This window comes from Puma concolor, chromosome A1 (assembly GCF_028749965.1).
Source record: "Puma concolor isolate L17-30 chromosome A1, mPumCon1.1.hap2, whole genome shotgun sequence".
Lineage (NCBI taxonomy): Eukaryota > Metazoa > Chordata > Mammalia > Carnivora > Felidae > Puma > Puma concolor.
This window is the reverse complement of record NC_141667.1, coordinates 118,472,640-118,493,029: the sequence shown is the minus strand read 5'-3', so window position 1 is coordinate 118,493,029 and position 20,390 is coordinate 118,472,640. Positions and strand designations below refer to the sequence as shown.

The 20,390-nt window shown below is 39.7% G+C and overlaps 1 protein-coding gene and 1 long non-coding RNA gene across 9 annotated transcripts in view; one reads left to right on the top strand and one right to left on the bottom strand.

The window, feature by feature from the left end:
* PPP2R2B (protein phosphatase 2 regulatory subunit Bbeta) overlaps positions 1–20,390 on the bottom strand; it is a 462,912-nt gene that overhangs the window by 297,257 nt on the left and 145,265 nt on the right. For 2 of the 7 annotated variants that reach the window (XM_086701160.1, XM_086701175.1), the window contains exons 1-2: positions 19,010–19,105; positions 12,983–13,102 (exon numbers count right to left, since the gene is read on the bottom strand). The exons of 4 other annotated variants lie outside the window; for them this stretch is intronic. The gene's annotated coding sequence lies outside the window, so the exon portion shown is untranslated. Of the gene's footprint in view, positions 1–12,982; positions 13,103–19,009; positions 19,106–20,390 lie in introns of those variants that run through there. One more of the 7 variants, XM_086701151.1, reaches the window with a different exon arrangement.
* The window catches only part of LOC147584390 (uncharacterized), a 28,092-nt gene continuing 26,505 nt past the window's right edge, over positions 18,804–20,390 (top strand). The window contains exon 1 of one of the 2 annotated variants that reach the window (XR_015249242.1): positions 18,804–19,269. This is a non-coding gene — a long non-coding RNA (uncharacterized LOC147584390). The remainder of the gene's footprint in view (positions 19,270–20,390) is intronic. The other variant, XR_015249238.1, reaches the window with a different exon arrangement.

Here is a 20,390-nt window from a genome sequence, read left to right as displayed (position 1 = left end):
ACTCAGAACCAAAGAAGGCAGAACCCCAAAAACCAAAGTGTTATATTCTTTGTTTATTCGTTTCCAACTACGCTTTTATAACTTAGAGCAGGGATATTAATCTTAGAGTCTGGAGCCTGGGAGGGGAATAAAAAGGACTTTTGAAGATCAAAAGCTTGGCTTTTAATACTAAGCACCAATGCCTGGCAGATTGAAAGCTTGGCATTTATTCTATGAGGAAGAAAAAAAAGGGAAGAATGCAAGCGGATTGCATAAGAGCATTATTATGAAAGGAAACCAAAGTCTGACCAAGTGGCAGGAAGCATGAAGATCAGATGGGCAAGTCTACAGATTGGATGTCCCCTGAATTTCTGATAAGGCTCATTAAACTCTGTCCTGAGATGGGGAGATGAGTGATAGAAATTACAGATAGATTATGGGAAATCTCACAGACAGCACGGGTTGGTGGCGGGGGGGGGGGGGGGGGACCTGTACCTCAAGATCTAAAGTATAGTCCAGAGGTTATAAACTTCTTAGAGATGGAGAATCCTCCTGTCTAACCAATGCGGGGCCTGAGTGACAGTTGTGACAATTGTTCATGTAGACTGCTGAGTACATCTGCTTGGAATTCCATAATTCCAGCATCAGTAGAAAGAGAATGCTAGAAGTTCCTATGACCCCTACAGTTCGAGAGAAAAGCAGCAACAGTCAAGAACATGCTGGTAGACCCACAGTTGCCAGGAGCCAAGTGAACGTGTGGATATTGGACTGGAGGTCACTGCAGGACCACATTCAACAATAGCAGGCAATAACATCAACAGCAGGAAACAGAAAAAAGTCACACCCAAGCCAGGACTGAGAGAAAGTATAAACTAAACATATTTGATAAAGAACTTATATCCAGCCTATTTTAAACAACTCCTACAACCCCATGATAAAAAGACAGCCTGGTAAAAATGGGAGCAAAACAGGTGAAGATACTTAACCGAAGTAAATGTACAAATGGCAAACAAGGACATGAAAATATGTTCAATATTATTAGTCATTAGGGAAATGCAAATTAAAGCCATAATGAAAAGTGCTGCATACCTACTAAAATTGCTAAGACTAACTGTATCAAGTGTTGGTGAGGATATGTAGAAACCGGCAATCTCACATGGTCATGGTGGGAGTGCAAAATTGCACTCTGGAAAATGTTTGGTAGTTTCCTATAAACACACACCATTCAGTCCATTCATAGACATTTATTCAGGGGAAATAAAAACATATGTCCACACAAATATTTGTATTTGAATGTTCATAACAGCTTTCATTCATAATAGCCAAAAATTGGAACAATCCAAATGTCTACCAACTGGTGAACATCGTAGTGCTTCCACACAATGTAATACCTTACTATTCAAGAACTAAAAGGAACTAACCACTGATCAATGTAATCCAGATACATCTCAAAATCTTGTGGTAAGTGAAAGAATCCAGAAACAAAAGGCTACATGCTGCATGATTCCATTAATATGATATTCTACAAAGACAAAACCATAGTGACAAATGACAGATCATCAGTTCCTAGTGCCAGACTGTGGGAAGAGGGAGTTGATTCAAAAAAGCAGAACTTTTTGAGGTAATGGAAATATCTTCTGTGCCATCCAATATGGTAGTCCCTAGCCACAGAGGACTATTGAACACCTGACATATGGTTCTTAGGACCGAAGGACTGGATTTTTCATTATATAAAACTTAGATATAAATACAATTAAAAATTACAATGGAGGGGGGCGCCTGGGTGGCGCAGTCGGTTAAGCGTCCGACTTCAACCAGGTCACGATCTCGCAGTCCGTGAGTTCGAGCCCCGCGTCGGGCTCTGGGCTGATGGCTCAGAGCCTGGAGCCTGTTTCCGATTCTGTGTCTCCCTCTCTCTCTGCCCCTCCCCCGTTCATGCTCTGTCTCTCTCTGTCCCAAAAATAAATAAACTTAAAAAAAAAAAAATTACAATGGAGGGGCACCTGAGTAGCTCAGTCGGTTAAGCATCCAACTTCAGCTCAGGTCATGATTTCACGGTTCGTGAGTTTGAGCCCCATGTCGGGCTCTGTGCTGACAGCTCAGAGCCTGGAGCCTGCTTCAGATTCTGGGTCTCCCTCTCTGTCTGACCCTCCCCTGCTCACACTCTGTCTCTCTCTCTCAAAAATAAATAAACATTAAAAAAATTACAATGGAAAACTTTTAAGTATGTTTGGAGCAAATTAGGCCATTTCATCTATTTCTTCAACTGTGAATTATATAAAATCTAAATACAAATCACATGTTTTTGATGAAAATGTTGTGTCTGAATTGTGATATCCTGTAAGGGTAAAATACAAATAAATTTCAAAGAATTAATGTGAAAAAAGATGTAAAACACCTTGTTGATATGTTTTTATATTGATTACATGTCAAAATAATTATATTTAGATACATTAAGTTAAATAAAACATATTATTAAAAAATTAATTCACCCATTTCTTCTATTTTTTTTAATGTGGCCACGGGAAAATTTTAAATTAAATTATGTGGGTTATATTATATTTCCATTGGATAGCAGTATTTTATATAACAATGGTGGTAATGGTTATAAGACTGTATGCCCTTGTGAAACTTATTGAACTGTACATTTAACTAGCAAATGTTATAATATGTCAATTATACCCCATTCAACAGATTAAAATAAAAAGACAATATACATCAAACAACACCATCAGGAAGACTGGTCAAGATGAATTACCTCTGGAGAGGGTAGAAATGAATTACTCTTGTGGGGTGGGGGGTACAAAATGAGTTTACCCCTGGAGTAGAGGATACAATGAGTAACACCGGGGAAGGACTTGACGTCTTTATGCCTTATGGGGATAAGATAAGTACCATCTGGGGTGAGGACAAGATGAGTTACAGCTGGAAGGCAGCACCACAGGGATAGAGGTCCATATGGAATACCAGAAAAAGTAAAATGTGCCTTAGCTGATGCCCATGAGGACAGAACAGGGATGCCATTCTGATAGGAAAAGGGGAAGGTACAGGATGGTTGCGTGTGTGTGAAATTGAATGTTTAGATCTTTAATTATACATTTAAATATGAAAGTCATTGGATTACCATGAAGTGGTGAGTACATCTTCTAATGTCAGCAAAAGTAGAAGTTAAAACCAATAAAGCTGCATTTTTGCACCAGTGAGTTGGTGGGCTATTGTGACTATATATTTTAAGCCATGAATATGCCCTGAAGTCAAATACTTTTTATACATTCCCACATTTTGTCTTTTGAAATCAAATGATATGATTCCTAAAGCCATGGTACCCAAAGTGACATAAGGTACCTTGGGCACCACAGCAAACTCACAGGGGTGCTGTGACAGATTTTAAATATTTGAAGGAAACACACCTGCCAGATGCCATGCAAACTGTTAGCGTGAAGTAGATCACAGTTTCAACATTAGATTGTGTTACAAGTCATATTTTGGCAAAGCTTAGTTTTCAGTGATTGCTATTTTGAACTAATTATGGTTCAAAAATTAATATGGAGGAGCAAATCTGGTTCCAAGTTTCAAGAAATTATTAAGTGCTCAACGGGTACCTGTTATTACTGAAAAATTAAATTTTTTTCTCAATATATATTTTTCCAAAATTCTACTAAATTATTTGGATGACAATTTGTATTAAGTTATTTGGAACTACTTAATAAAGAAACTATTAGATACCTCTTTTGCCTAGGAAGCAATGCCTGAGACAATAAGGGCTCTGGGAAGTGAGCAAGTTTAGAGATCTCTGCTCTTCAAGGTTCACATTACTGTCTCCACATTGTAGTTGAAGAAGCTGATAACCTGACTATGGAAGAATTTGCCCAAGGGCAAATACTAGTAGATACCAGATTTAGGATTTAATTCCCTGCTCCCCTCAACATAAAAGTCATGCTTGTGACCTCCTAGGTCTGCTTTATGATCCTTCAGTACAGCTCCTGGAGACAGTCACCCAAGGAAAGGCAGATGGTCCATGGAGAAGTAATAGTGGGACAGGAGTTCCCTTGGGGGTGACAGAGGGCAGAGGGAGGTCACAGAAAGAATCAGGGTCAGTGACCCCAGCTGTTTCTAACCACCAACTATTCCCGCAATTGAAATTTACACTGAGAGATTAAGTGACTTACTTGGGGTCCCAAGAGGACCTCATCCATCCTCCTAGAGTATGCTATCCCACTCCCATTAAAACCTGAGGAAGAGGGAGTAACTTAGTATTAAGTCAAGCAGCTCTTGAATTCAGTTCATTAGCTCCTTGGATGTTCCTGGATTTTTATTCTAACCTCAATATACTTCCAGGAATGACAATGTGACCCTTTTCTTATCCTGATGGTCTGGGAGCATTTTCCTCACAATTACACATGTATTACTATCCTCTTAGGAGGTCAGTAAAACCTTTTATTTAAAAACCTGATTTATTTGCATCCATAATCTTCCTGTTAGTTAGATAATCTGCATAATACCCTCATATGATATATTTTTAACTAGCCTTTCCAAAATATGGAAGGACTCCTCCTTAATAACAGAAGGCATTAACTATCTTAAACAGGAACCCATTTGCAGATTAAATTTGCCAAAAGGTCAGCTTGCAGCTGCCACTGTGTGGCAAACCCCACGTGTCCTCTGTGTCACATACTGTGACATATCTCGAGAAGAGTCAGGGTCTTTTCCAGTCTGCTGATTCTCTGTTTCAATTAGAATAGATTTAAGAGTCCCCAAGCTCTGGTTTCTAGGTGGCCTTGCACAATATTATTAATAATTCAATCATACCTGTGCTGATAACAGATTGCATTTATACCACCCCACAAAAAAGCCCAAACAGATTAAGGACTTCCCTATGGCTAATTTCTTTAGCAGTTTCATATCTGATTGACATCCATTTATCTAATTGCAGCTAGGAGATTTAATTTTCATTTTGTTGGCTTAGAATTAACGAGAAAACCTGTTTACTTTTTAAATATTTGACTCATTCTTTTTCATCTCCTGAATAATATTGAGATAGTCCATTCCATGCGGTGAATACTATATTTTATCAGTTTTCATTCTCTGAATTCATTTCAGCTGAGTCTAGCTGGTTACACTTTGAAGCCTAATGTGAAATTTAATCTTTCATTGCAAAGAATTTCATTTTTATGGGAGGCCAACAATGAGGCAGGCAGCAGCGTGTTCATTTGGAAATCCAGAAAATTTTAGAAAAAGAAAACATTTTAAAGAGCTCTTCATCCCTTAGTTCGAAACCTGCTTTGATTATTCATGAACTTCTAAGTAACGTGGGATGGTTTACTTAACCCAGATTTGAGACAAGTGAGGTGCCTAGCACACAAAACGTATGGTGTTCACTCTCAGGGCTGTGGCACCACCTGTGAGTGAGTACCTCCTTCCTTAACTTCTGTGCCATAGGCTCGCAGCTTTCTTCCTTCCACTCCTGGCTCTGATCTCAGAGCATCCCTTGCTTTATATCTGACAAAATGTGCTGATACTAGCAACCTTCCTCATGGTGGTGTAGTGGGGATGAAATGAAATAATTCACACCAAGCCCTTAACAAGTTGTCTGGCACATAGTAAGTGTCTAGAAATGTTCAATGATGTTACTATGAATAGTATGTTATTGTGATGGACTGAATTGTCCCCTGCCCCCATTCATATGTTGAAGCCCAAATTCCCAATGCAATGGTATTTGGAGGTGAGACTTTGGAGAGCTGATCAGGATTAGATGAGGTCATGAGAATGGGGTCCTCATGATGCTTTTAGTATCATAAGACGAGAACTTATGCGGAGAAAGAGGGACCCTTTTGCACTGCTGGTGGGAATGCAAACTGGTGTAGCCACTCAGGAAAACAGGATGGAGATTCCTCAAAAAATTAAAAACAGAACTACCCTATGACCCAACAATTACAATTGTTGATTCAAAGGGGCATATGTACCCCAGTGTTTATAGCAGCACAACAGCCAAAGAATAGAAAGAGTCCAAATGTCCATTGGCTGATAAATGGATAAAGAAGATGTGGTATATATATACACAATGGAATATTATTCAGCAATCAAAAAGAATGAAATCTTGCCATTTGCAACTATGTGGATGGAACTAGGGGGTATTATGCTAAGCGAAATTAGTCAGAGAAAGACAAATATCATATGTGTTCACTCATATGTGGAATTTAAGAAACAAAACAGATGAACATAAGGGAAGGGGAGCAAAAATAAGATAAAAACAGACAGGGAGACAAACCATGAGAGACTCTAAAATACAGAGAACAAACTGAAGGTTCTGGTGGGGTGGTGGGTAGAGGCACGGGCTAAATGGGTGATGGGCATTAAGGAGGGCACTTGTTGGGATGAGTGCTGGGTGTCATATGTAAGTGATGAATCACTAAATTCTATTCCTGAAATCATTATTACACTATATGTTAACTAACTTGGACTTAAATAAATAAATAAAAAAGAACAATGAGGATGGAGATCTATGGAAACTTGAAAATCTAAAGTATGACAATTTCATAGTCTACAATGAGTTTATTATACAGAAGTAGACAATTCTATAATAGCCCCATAATCCAGACTCTGATAGAATTTAAAAATTATTAGCCAAATGAATGTTTCAACAAACATATCTCTATTGATTTTTAGCTTCTGTCTGTAAATGTCTTGTGCTCTTTGATACAAGAGTCAAGATACAAGACTGTACAATGTCTCGTACTCCTTGATACAAGAGACATGTCCACAAGGTTCATATTCATGAAATATAATAAATATGTTCATTATATTTCATATTCATGAGATAAAAATAAGTCATGGGAAAAAAAAGACGAGGAGAGCTTGCTCTATTTTCTACCATTTGAGGACATAGCAAGAAGGTAGCTGTATGCAAGCCAGGAAGAGGGCTCTCACCAAAACGTGATCACTACAGCACCCTTACCTTGAGGACTTTTACTCTCCAGAACTGTGAGAAATAAATTTCTATTGTTTAAGCCACCCAGTCTATGGTATTTTATTATGGCAGCTTAAACAGTCTAAAACAGTTATGTCGTATTATGTGATTTGATTGTGCTACACCTAGCCTTTCAGTGGTTTCTTAGGCTCTTTTTAGAATAAAGTAGAAAATCATTAACATGTCCCTAAAACCCAGAATGGTCAGGCCCCTGCATATCCATCCAGGCATATCTTCTAATACTCTTTCTGCAAATCCCTGCACACCAATCACACTGGTCTTTTGGGTTCGTGAATGCACCATGTCATATCTCCCTCTGTCTGCTACAGGTCCTTTGTTTAGGCTGTTCCTAGTCTAAAATGCTTTAGCATCCTTTTCCACACAGTTAACCCCTTCATACTTAATATTACACTCCATCATTTCCTTAGGACTTCATGCAGATCTGTCAGACATTTTCTTGGTTTTAAAAATAAATCACAGTTGGTCCTTATGTATCTATTTATCTGTTTATCTGATTACCATCTCTCTCTCCCACTAGATGTTAAATTCCAAGAGGGCAGGAATTCTTTCTGCTTTGATTGGCAATTTGCCCTCAGCACAGTAACTTGGAATCAATGGGTGTACCATAAATAATTGTTTAGTGATTGGTATAAAAATAATATTGTCCCTGCTCCATCTTTGATAAGGCTATCCTCAGCCTTTTGTATTAATAGTTCTAAAAGGTTCTGGGACCAATTCTGATGTAGGGGACTGGTTTCTCCATACAAACCAATGCTTGGACATCAGCTGGTTATGTTAAATTCAACTCAATTCTGACACTATCTACCATATACATTTGAGGTTCCCTCCTTACATTTGATTAATTTGCTATAGCAGCTCAAAGAACTCCAAGAAACATTTTCCTTAGTAGATTACCAGTTTATTATGAAGGGATATAATTTAGGAATAGCCAGATGAAAGAAGGTATGGGAAAAGGGTGTAGAGCCCCCATGAACTCTCTGAGGGTAATGCTTTCCGCAAATCTCCATGTATTCACTAACCAGGAAGCTCCCCAAACCCTGTCTTTTGGATTTTTTATGGAAGCTTAATTACATAGGCATCAATGATTAAATAATTGACTGCTGGCAATTGAAATAAACCTTCAGTCCCTCTCCCCCTCCCTGGAGGTTGAGCTGGGACTAAAAGTTCCAACCACTGGTCACATGCTTGTCTTCGATGGCAACCAGCCCCCATCCTCTAGTGATTTCTAAAAGTCACCTCATTATATAACAAAAGACACTTATGGCTCTCACTGTTTAGGAAATCCCCAGGGTTTTGGGAACTCAGTGACAAAAGTAGGGATAAAGACCAAATATACCTATTTCTTACGGTAAGTTACAAAATCACAAGTTCTTATTGCTTATTTTCCAAGTAGTGAGCCCAAATGATTCCTCTTTCTATATGGCCACACTTAGTTCCTATTTTCTTCCATAAACAGTCATCTTCTTTGCATGTTTATTAGCTCACCACTGTTTGTTGAGCATCTAGAACAGGTAGCACACTAAATTCGGCTGGGTATACACAGTGAATACAGGCACACTCTCTGCAGTTAGGCTGTTATCAGCATAGTGTGGTGGGAGGCAAATCATTGCACAAAGCTCCAATTTAAGTATACATAACTTCAGTTCCCTAGGAGAGGGATAAGATACCCTAAGGAGAATGGTCTTCTCATTTGAGGAACCAGTGGTCACTTCCTACATGAGGTGACTCTGAGCTCTAACACCTAAAGAATGAGTAGGAGCTATAAAATGAAGAGTAGAGGGGAGAAAACCAATATTCTCACTGACTGAGAGCAAGAAGAGAGGAAGGATGCTGAGGCATTCTGCATATTTGCAAAAAGGGGACCTAGTCCATAATCTTTTCTGTTCTTTCAATATTCACTTGTTCATTCATTTATTCACTTATTCATTCTCACTCATAACACTTAGTAAGTCACTGATATGTGCTAGGTATTACCTTGGCATGGAAATATCATAGGAAAAAAGATGAGTCCCATGCTCTTTGGGAGACTGCATACTGTTATGTTAAAATCCTATCTGTGCCTAAGGAACTTTCACTTAACATGCAGGAAATGCTGTTGAAAATATCATGTGTTCAGTCCAGTAGGTAAATCCCTACCTAATGTTTCATTTCAGCCATTCTTGAAGTGTAGTTGTTGTGTAGAGACTGTCTATTCATGAGGGTAGCCTGTTTTGGAGGTAAGCTTGAGTTTATATTTCGCTAAAGAGTCATTTGCTATGAGCTGAGAAGCACAAATACAGACAAGTACTTAACACAAAAACCAGGCTAAACAAATACTTGTTCTTGTTATCATCACTTAGGCTGATGGGAGAATGCAGAGAGAAAGAAGTAGAGTTTTGGAAAAGGTGTTCTTCACATGTAACTGGCCTGGAGGAATAGGCCCTGTGTTCGAGAAAGGCAGGGAGGATCCCTGAGGCCTACTATTATCTCCCATTACTACTGTGACTGGTCATTTTAGACCAAACTTTCAAACTAGTCCTACCCAAGGCAGAAATACTCAAGGACATTCTCTACTTAGTAAGAATAGAGAGAAATAGAGGCCAATATGGATTTCCAGGAAGACAAAAATTCTCTTTGCATACTAGGCCTCCTTTTTTATTTCCTGATTTTCAATGATTTTTCTAAATCTGTCACATTGAAACAACTCCCTCAGCCCCCCAATCTCCCAATTACCATTACCCATAAGGACCCTATAAGACATGGTTCTTGACTTATATGATTATCTCTATTTTTAAAAGATGAAACTGAATTGAGACATGGAGAATTTGAGGAACTTGACCATAATCTCAAATAAATACAATAAATATATTTTGGTTACCACTCAGTAATTTAAGGACTAAAAGCTAAATTCTCAATTCCTTAATGAATTTAAACTATAAGCAGATATCCTTAAAAGCAATGGGACTATTTAATCCCAATTTACCTCCTGTGTTCTACTGAAATGGAGTTAGTTAATGCCCTGCACTTGCCACTTATGTGGTCTTTGGTAGGATTTTCAGCTGGGGCTAACCCAATTCCAAATCTATGGGTTACAAAGAATCAGCAGAGAAAATGACATATGGTGGAGAGCAGGTGGCTTTGAGAGACAATATTAGCTATGTATATATGAAATCACAACAAGTATAAATATTTAATTTCTAATGTTTGAAAGAGAAAAGAGGGTTTCTTTGAAAGTGGACTTTAATGCATATGTAAATTAATTATAATTCATGACATTCCTCACACAAATCATTATTCCAGAAAATGATGCAATCATTTCAAATCAATATTGACATTTTGGATGTTACAATACTTTTAAAGATTTGTTGAAGTATAGTTTCTCTTTCCCCTAAAGAGGGCCTTCTATCATGAGCAAGAAAGCTAGATGAAATGCAAAAAAAAGTCACACGGCTTTCATATGTCAAGGTAGTGTAACTTGAGTTCATAGACCATCCATGGGGCCATTGGGAAGCAATGGTTAGGTTGGTGGCTGTTTACACAACTATACCACTGGACTGCATCCTGGTGCCTTGTTACAACTTATACAAAGGTCACACTCAAAAGCTAATGGTCTGTATGTTTTCATGGGCACATTTCTTATCTCTGGTGACTTCCATTTTCAGGGTGTGTTCACAACTATCTCCAAATTTGATGTCATGGCACAAACCGCTTAACAAAGTCAAAGTCCTCCAAATGTGGTAACTAATTAGATATCCACAGGAAGTAATGAAGCTGTTGCTGTTGCAAAAATATATTGTTGACCAGGTCGGCCCTGGGTGAAGTATGAAACATCAGTGGATGAGGACACTGGGAAAGAATAAAAGTCATACGCTGGTGAATAAATATCATAGGAAGGGGTTTTACAACAAAGTCATCTTCTTTGGCTACATGATGATGCAGGAAGCAGATTTGGTAGTGAAATGGGAGATCCAAAAAGCCCTATGAGGACTTGGCCCATCTTGTGTGGTACAATTTGGGGTAAAGGGTCTTCAAGTCACCCTTTAGCTCAAAAGTATCTCCCTGGCTAGCCCACCACTCTCTGCATCAGAATTGACATTTGCTTCCACAAAAGCCATTCTCATTCAGATGTCTCAGAATGCATGCATTCTGGAGCTAAAAGCCAAGGTATTATTTTTCTCTTTCCATTTTACTTTTCCTCCAAATCTATTTTATTTTTTTTTTTTAATTTTTTTTTTCAACGTTTATTTATTTTTGGGACAGAGAGAGACAGAGCATGAACGGGGGAGGGGCAGAGAGAGAGGGAGACACAGAATCGGAAACAGGCTCCAGGCTCCGAGCCATCAGCCCAGAGCCCGACGCGGGGCTCGAACTCACGGACTGCGAGATCGTGACCTGGCTGAAGTCGGACGCTTAACCGACTGCGCCACCCAGGCGCCCCCAAATCTATTTTATCAGCAAATCCAGCAAATGTACTTTCTCAAATAGCCCTCAAATATGCCCTTGTCTATCTTCACCGCTACCCCTTTATGTCTAAGGCACCATCACCATCCCCTTCTCATTGGGCCTCCTGCTTCCACTTTTGTCCCTTGAAATCTATACTGCACAAGTAGCTAGAGAATAACATTTTTAACAGTTATGAATTAGATCATGCCATTCTTCTGCTTAAAATCCTCCAATATCTTCCCTTGGGCTCAGAATAAATTCCAAATTGCTTATCCTGGCATTCAACTGAAAACATTCTTCCCACAGCCCTTTGCAAATCTAGCTCGCTCTCATTCATGTACCTTTTCCCTCTCCCATCCTATCAATCAAAAGAATTTATCCTCCCTACGCACCTCCCTCTCCCCCTCCCCCCCCCCCCCAACAGCACATACTGCCTCCACTGTTAGGACTTCTTCATAAGTTTCCTCTCTGTGAAATGTCAGCACCCTAGACATTAATTAAGGCTATATCATCAAGCTGCTGTACCTTTACCTGAGTTTAGCTGTTGCATTCAGGTGCTGACTTAGAGAAGGAATCTGCTCTAACAATGGATTAACTGCCCTTTGTTCCCTGACAGGATATGATTTTGTTTGGTTCATATATTATTATATATTATGAGCCACTGTACCAAAAATTAACTTCTATTAACTCCGTCCCCTCTACCCCAATTCTTGTGCTTGCTTCTTCTTTGCTGATGTTTAAAAATCATTAACAAAAACAAAGGAAACCTCCATCTCCACACTTCCACTGCCTCTTTCTTTCCTCATCCCTTTTTTGAAAGCCAACCATCTTAAGAAAACTTAGACCTTATTATCCTAAAAGCTTCTTGTCTTTCCAGGGATGATAGAGGAGTCATTTATAGAAACTGGTCTTGTAAAACACATGACTTTCACTTTGGGGCCAGCTACGACTTCCACTGAAAGCTCCTTGAAGACAGTGCATTAGTATAACATCTCTAAAGGAAATCAATAATTTTATTCACTTTGAAGTGGTTTATACAGCATCTGTCCCATAGTTAGTATTCAAATATTTGTTATAAACACCACGTAATCCACAACAAAAAGAGGCAAAGTGTTAAAATTTTAAAATGGTATTTTAGTTATTTAAATTCTTTCCAACCCAGAAGAATTAAAAAGGAAATTCTAACCAGATGTTACTTTTTTTTTCATCACTCAGAGAACATTCTATCTCTCTGAGGATATAGTATGATCTCATCATATACATAGTTAATCAAATGATTATAAGTATGCATACTCAGTAGAGAGTGACAGAGAAAAAAAGTTATTCCTCTGTATCCTTCTATGTCCTGGTTGCTGTTGTAACCCCATAACCAAACATAATATGGGGCATATGACTGGCATCTAAGATATATGGATTAAATGAATCAATGCACACAGCTAATAGGTGATAGAGCCAGGATTCTAAGCCAGATTGTCTAATGACAAGCCTATGTCCCAGAGCTAAACTATATTGGCTTTCTTCATTTTTCAGAGTAACTGTGTTGTTTATTCTGGTGCTATTCTTTGAGGCGTATGCTCTCCTGGCTGTCATTACCCGTGTTGGTGTTTTTCTCACCAAGTGCCTGTAGGTGCCTCAGGGGGGGTCATTCCTTGTATGACATTTCTCAGAGCCAAGAAAACAAGTATCACCGCTCACTGGTGTCCATCAATTATTCTGTGTGCAATTAAGAAATACAATTTATAGATAAGAATCCTTACTTATAGACAGGCTCAAAGTTATTCCCAAGGACATGCTGTTAATGGCAGAGTTATTTTCAGAACCTAAGTGATTTGGTCTCTTCACATTCTCTTATGAACAAAAAGGGCTACAAATAAATGATCTGTCTCCTGGATGCCCGTCCATATTCTAACACCACAGTGACTGCCAACTTTGACCATTTAGTCCTTCAGCCCAATCTTACTGTATACCCTAAATGTAGCCACACCAGAGGACAAGGAACGTGAACAGTCTAATGAATGGAGGAATGTTAAGTTCTTCTTTCCTCAGCTTTTACTGAGCCCTGACATTATATTTGCTACCCGAGGACGTAAAGTATTTATTTAATAGTAAAGAGCCAGGCAATCTGACATCTCCCTCAGCCAAAACAAAAGTTAATCATCTCAAGCACGTATGGACCCGTGTCGCTTTGCAACCTACCTGTGCTTTTCATAGGGGCTCTCAAACTGTGAGCTTCCCCACCCCACTGCCTTTTCTCAAAAACATATAATCTGGCCCACCTGCATTTTTGTATTTAGGTCCCGGCAAAGAAACCATTATGAAATTGACAGAGCTGCCAGAAAGTAGGATGACTTCACTGCATGTGAATTCACTGAGGAGGTGGTAGGCAGAGGCGTGGAGAAAGAGGAAGAAGAATATACATGAAGTGAAATTTGCCTTTGGGCTTCCCACCTCTTTCTCCATGGTGTTGAGAATGGTTCTACAAACCTTTCAGAATTAACGTGTTTGCTCCGTAACAAACTAACCTAAGTCTCTTCCCATAGAGCACAGAGAGACTTTGGCCTTTTAACTCAAGTTGGTAATGCCAAAAGTAATGAAGAACTCACAGATGATAACAACAGCACATACCATTTACTGAGTGGTGAGGAGGTACTAACACTATGCTAAGCCTTTGTACACATTATTTTATTCAATCCTTACAACTCTTTCCCATGTCACTCCCACAGAGACGCTTCAAGGACTCCCCATTGCCTTTAGGATAAAGTCCAAATGACAGAGTTTATGAGACCCTCTAAGACGCCATCAACCTTTGCATGTCTCAACCTCACCTTGCGCACTCTGCACCTCCCTTGAATGTTTTGGTTTTATCTGTACTCGAATGCTTTCGGTTCTTCTTATGTTTTGTGTTCTTTCTTGCCTACAGGCTTTTAAATACATTCCCTTGAGAACACATTTCTTCTACTCTTCACCTGGTTAATTTGAACTTTCCCTCAAAATTTTAAGATTTTTTTTCGTGGGAGACTTGTCTCCAGTTCCACCTAGGTCAGGTTCTCTGTTGTTGCTTCCATGATTCATTCTATTTCCTCTTTTGTAACTCAATACCTGTAGTGACTAGTTAGATATGTACCTTTCTAGTAGATTTAACCTTTGTGAAGGCTGGCAGGCTACATGCCTTCTTATTAAAGTTGTTTCCCTAAGCATTGAACTAATTGCCTGTCATATGAGTAGACCTGAATAAATGAATGGAAATCAATTATATACAAAATATATATTTGAGTATTTCCATTTCAAAGATGAGGAAACAGATTAAGAGGGGCTAAATAACTTGCCCAAAGATATACACCGAGCCAATGGTGAGGCTAAGCTTTGAACCCAAGACTGATGCCCAAACCCAAGTTTACAATCACTCCACAGCACTGCCTTCTCAAAATATCCTCCAACCCTAACAGGAAAAATAAAGAGAATTACCATGGAGTATTTATCTTACAGAAAAATTGAGTACAGAAAGCTGCTGGGATTCTTGAAGGTGGTCTTCCGCTCATCTGATTTCAAAGCTACCTGAGAGATGCTGGGTGATTCTGAGTCTTTCTGCACCTTGGGCACAATGGAGTGCTTTCCCCAAATATGGCTTCTGTCTCTCCACTATAGGTGGTAGCGGATAACAGGCAACCCATAGCTACAACTTTTAGTTCTTCCCACAGATCTACACGAAAAAAGGGAATGTGAGTTTCTCACATTCTGGGAGAGGTTGCCCAGGCAACAAAGAGCCAGAGTGACAGACCACCCAGTTGAGACATGATGCAGTAATCTGCACATTCTCCCATACTGATGCCCACTTCCACGAGGCAGTAACCAATTACTGTCATACATCTTTTCAATGAGGCAACACTGAGAGATTCACCTGTCCCAACGGGACGCAGCTTGTAAAGAGGTCCCCATGGACAGCTAACCAGTATCTCCAGAACCTGCTACATGCTCAGGTGAAAAGCCTTGTGTGTAATTTATAGATTATGCCAGAATAGCAGCTCTAAAGCTGAAAACAGTTCAGTAGTCCCAATTTTGTGGCTTGTAATAAGACAAAAATGGCTATTGAATTAAATATTAATATTCAAAATTAAGTTAGTCCACTTTGTATATAATGGCAACCCCTGACACAGCTCTTCCACTTAACAGCTGTGTGATTTTTATACGTTAATCAAGAATTTGTTCATCTATAAAATGGGTTTATAGATATAATTACCAATGGCATGTGTGTGTGTGTGTGTGTGTGTGTGTCTGTGTGAAGAGCCAGTGAGAAAATACACGTAAAGCACTTAACATATGGTGCATAATCAGCACTTAATAAATGAAAGTTATAGTAGTTATTAGAATATATTTGAGTCCCTGAAAAGGTTGTTAGAGAGAAGCAGACTATTCCTTTGAGTCTATCCGCTAGTTTAAGTTTAGTGCAGAAGCAAGTCGGCATCATGTCTACCCCCGTAATAACCAGGGATGTGGGCTATAAACCCCTTGTGGCACAGGCTGTCTTCACTGTGCACTAGAAAGCCTTTGCTAAGCTTAATACAGTGTGAGGCACACAGTGTGTGCTCAAGAAATGCTTGTTGAAGCTGTCAACAATGAGATGTTCAGGCAGTTCAAAGCACCGTAGGCAGTGGATCTTTAAAGGAAACTGTACCCTCCTAGGAGTCATTAAATGAGTTCTTCAGGGAGGGCAGTAACAACATGCCACCTGATTGCTTTGTTCAGAAGTACTTTCCGACTGAGTTACCCCAGAAGAGATGCTGTTTTTTGCTACATAACTACAGGACTTCCAGTCCCTACTAGGAAATGGCTTTTCAGGATGGCTTGCATTACATTTGTGTATGGAGGGGAGAGAAACACAGAGCAGGATGAAACTTCTACCAATCTGCTCGCAGCCTCTGGCATACCATTGTATCCTATTATGCTCTGGTGTGTGTGTGTGTGTGTGTGTGTGTGTGTGTGTGTGTGTGTGTTGGAATGAATACATCAGCAGTGCCCACATACCTCTGAAAATCAGGTCCAAATCTCATTCAGTTCTATTAGAAAATTATTCTTACAGCATTACATAGATTCTCTGAAAGTATTTTATCCTTTAAACACCAAAACCTCTTCAGTGAAAATTAAAATGGAAAATGTGTAAAGGAGCAGTTCTCTAAATGAAACCGTTTCTGGCTAAGCAGACCACATTAGCCAGTGGTTCTGGTCTTTGTTCTTGAGTAAAAAATTCAAGAGAGGGGTAAACCAGAACGAATAACCTCCAAATGCTAATTTTGCAAATCCTAGTTTTTGCTATTTTGGAAAACAAACCACATGATATAGCAATTAATAAAAGATATCGTGTCTTATTAACGTTCATACAGTAATTACGAAAATCGCAAATCCATCTGCTAAGTAGTCAGCAAACAAGACAAACGACTGAGCTCCGTTAAACAGATTACCAGCAGCCTATGGGAGTATAATCTAATAGCCCCATTCTGAGCCATGAATAAGGCAGCTACTCCCTTTTACCCCGTGGACAGGCCACAACAATACCATCTCACATGCAAGGCAAGACAGAGCAATGGAGACATCCGGCAAGTCGCCCTCTCTGGAGAGAATGTACTCGTAAGTAAGTGTCAATGTTACTCATGTAGCTTGCTCTTACAGCCTTTGTACTGACACTTAAGAGTTGGTTTCTGGGGCGCCTGGGTGGCTCAGTCGGTTGGGCGTCTGACTTCGGCTCAGGTCATGATCTCACGCTCGGGGGGTTGAGCCCTGCGTCGGGCTCTATGCCAAAAACTCAGAGCCTGAAGCCTGCTTCGGATTCTGTGTGTCCCTCTCTCTCTGCCCCTCCCCTGCTCATGCTCTGTCTCTGTCTCAAAAATAAATAAAAACATCAAAAAAAATTAAAAAAAAAAGAGTTGGTTTCTTGAAAAGACCCAAAAGATGTCTCCTAAAGTTAAACACAAGCCCAGGAGTTTCTGCATGTAAAATGCCCATCAGGGAGGCTCTTCTGCTCCCCTCACAGAAAAGTTTCATCTTCCTGCAAACTTCTGTCATTTCATCTCTATTTCTCTTCCAACATTCAGTATCTGGACACGTTTAATGGCTCCTCTCCTTGACAGGCATCTGAAGAAAAGAAGCCATGTCTTACTACCCTATGACAACAATAACTACCACTACGACTAGTTGTGATTGAGATAACTACCATTTCTTGGGACTATAAATGTGCCAGTCACTGGGGGCAAGTGTTTCATTTTCTTAAATTTATTTTTTGTCATGTGATATTCACAACAGACCCCTGAGGTAGGCACATCCTCCCTTTAGATGTTAGGCAGTTGAGGCCCACAAAAACTGAGGGAAAGACATGGGATTCATGTCTAGGTCAGAGAGACTCCGAGGCCTGTGTTCTGAAACACCATGCTACACTTTATATAGCCCATGCAGCATCTAGGTCAAGTACACAGCAGGTGTTGATAAATATCAGTGGAATCAGTGAATACCTTAACATCAATTCACTCCTTCGTCCCCTTGGTAGTTGAGGTTCAATCCTTATGGATTCTGCTTTCTTGTGCATTTTTCCCAGGTGTGCATGGGGCTCAGGGTTATAATTTCTACTGGCTATCCAAAAATGTCAAGAAGAGCTTCCCTTACCTTTTTTTACATCAGAAAATAAACACCTTTCTGGGACTCTACCTCCTACTTCAGTGACTGCCAGGATGATCATTCACAACTGGGCTCAATCGATGGCTTTTCATTTGTATTGGTGCCACTCACATGTTGGACTATAAACTAGATGGTAGGAGGTGGCCCAGTGTTCCCGGCACCTCCTCCCTGCTCTCTTCAACATCCTGGCTCTAGGGTCACATGGAGGGGAGTTCAGGGCCTGCTGGTCACTGACTTCACAATAGTCAATGTTTACCATTGGTAGGAATAGTGGCCTTTTGATGCCTTCACCCTCTGAGCACACAGTGTTCTCTCTCCATCTGGTAACTGCTTCTAACTTGCAGCCCACTCAGCTCTAGAGGAGAACCCTGATTGCTTTAAGCCAAGCAGCACATCCCATTGGCCTTTTCACTGTAATTAACTCAAGTCAGAAGATGTGGTTCAGGTGAATGATAAAGGAGGAAATGTCTGCTGGAGGCTTCTGGGGAGAATGCTTTCTAGCTCAGCGAACTTTAAGGAAAGCGATTCTCTCTCTCCTTGCTGGACATTTACACAGAATAAGAAAGATCAAGGTGTGAGAAGTCATTCTGGAACTCTGAAGAAACACAACCTTAGGGTTAAACAAGATACCAAGACGACCAAGGAGAAAAAGGAAGATAAAATGTTTTTGATGATACAACGGAGCCACTTAAGCCTTGTTTCAAAGCTTGGACTATTTCTTTATTTTTCAGCTACTCGAGGGTCTAAGTTCCCTTTTTGAATTAAGCCAGTTTTGACCTAGATTGTCTCTGACTTGAAACCAAAAGATTCATAATATTCATGGGTGACAACTTGGTTCCATGTTCATCATCACATTCACTTATTATTATTATTTTTTCAGAATAGCAAGTATGACAAGGGTCTGAAGGACCAAAGGGGACCATTGCTTATCATAAAGTGTAAGCAGGCAAAATTTACCTGTCAGAGCCTGAGTAGAGCTGGCTGGCCTGATTTAGGGCCATGATCTCACAGAGTGCTCTCCCGTGTGTCCGAAGTTAGTGAACTGCATCCCAGTCAATTATGTGCGCGGTAGTCATAAAGACTAATTATGAAGACACGATGAGATCATTGCACAGCTGAACCACGAGGTAACGGCTACCCTAACAAGTCCATCAGCTAGCGCCAGCATGATCCCACACAGACCCTTCATGGCTTTCCTATTTACTACACATTATCAGGTGAGTTAATGAATATCAGCTACTTAGAATGATGTTCTTCTTTGAGACTGACTTGCTGCCTTTGTTGAAAATGCCAACTGCCCTTGAAAACCACAGAGTCAGCACAAAGCAGGGAATTACAGGTTTTAATGCAAAAACAAAAAAATCTGTAGCAAAGTGTAGTCAGAGCTGCTCACGTGGATACAAGAGCTTGGATCCCATCTCGTGGACTTTTAATTGCGAAGGGTTGAGTTCTTCCCAAATGCTGGAGACTCAGGATTCAAGTATGGGAAAGGAAAAGACAACAGGGAAAGACTACAATAGAAGGTATTATGTTCCCAGAGGAGACTTATTGAAAGAGCGGGAACCTGGGATACGATAGCTTCTTACCTGTCATGAGGGACAGTTTCATAAGTAACTTCTGCAGTCACAGAGCCCTGGGCTCAGAAGGACCCCTTGTTTCTTTTTTTCCAAAGTCTGCTGCCACCATCGTGAAACTCCTAATACCTTTTGAAAAAGGACCCTGCATTTCGGAGTCCACAAATTAAGTAGGCCGCCCTGTTTGTTCTAGATCCCTCTTCACCAAAATCACATGACAGCAAAAAGAGAAGTTTTACCAAAGACCTGCCTTAGATTTCCTAGATGTCTCTTGTCCTTTTTGACTATCTGCTCCTCTTTGACCACCTTCTTTGCATGGAACAAATATTTTAGTGTGACATTGCAATTCTTCTGTGGATTTACTGTATATATTTTTTGTGAATTATTTTCTTCGTGGCCACCCTAGGGATTTCAACATGCATTTTAACTTAACACAGACTTCCTCAGATGAATATTAATTTGAAAATTTAGGAAATTTGCTCTAATATAATACCATTGTCTCTTGCCTTTGTGCTATTACTGTCATGTATAATCAGTCTACAGATTATAAATATAACACTACAGTGTTAATATTATTTCATACATTCTTATGTCTTTTAAGGAAGTTGGGGAAAGATGAAAAAAGGTTTATTAATGTAATATTTTATACTAAACTACATATTTATTATTTGCAGTGTTCTGCATTTCTTCCTGTGGATTTGTGTGGCTTTTTGGTGTCTTTTCCAGAGGACTGCTTTCCTTCACTATATCTCATAAGACAGATC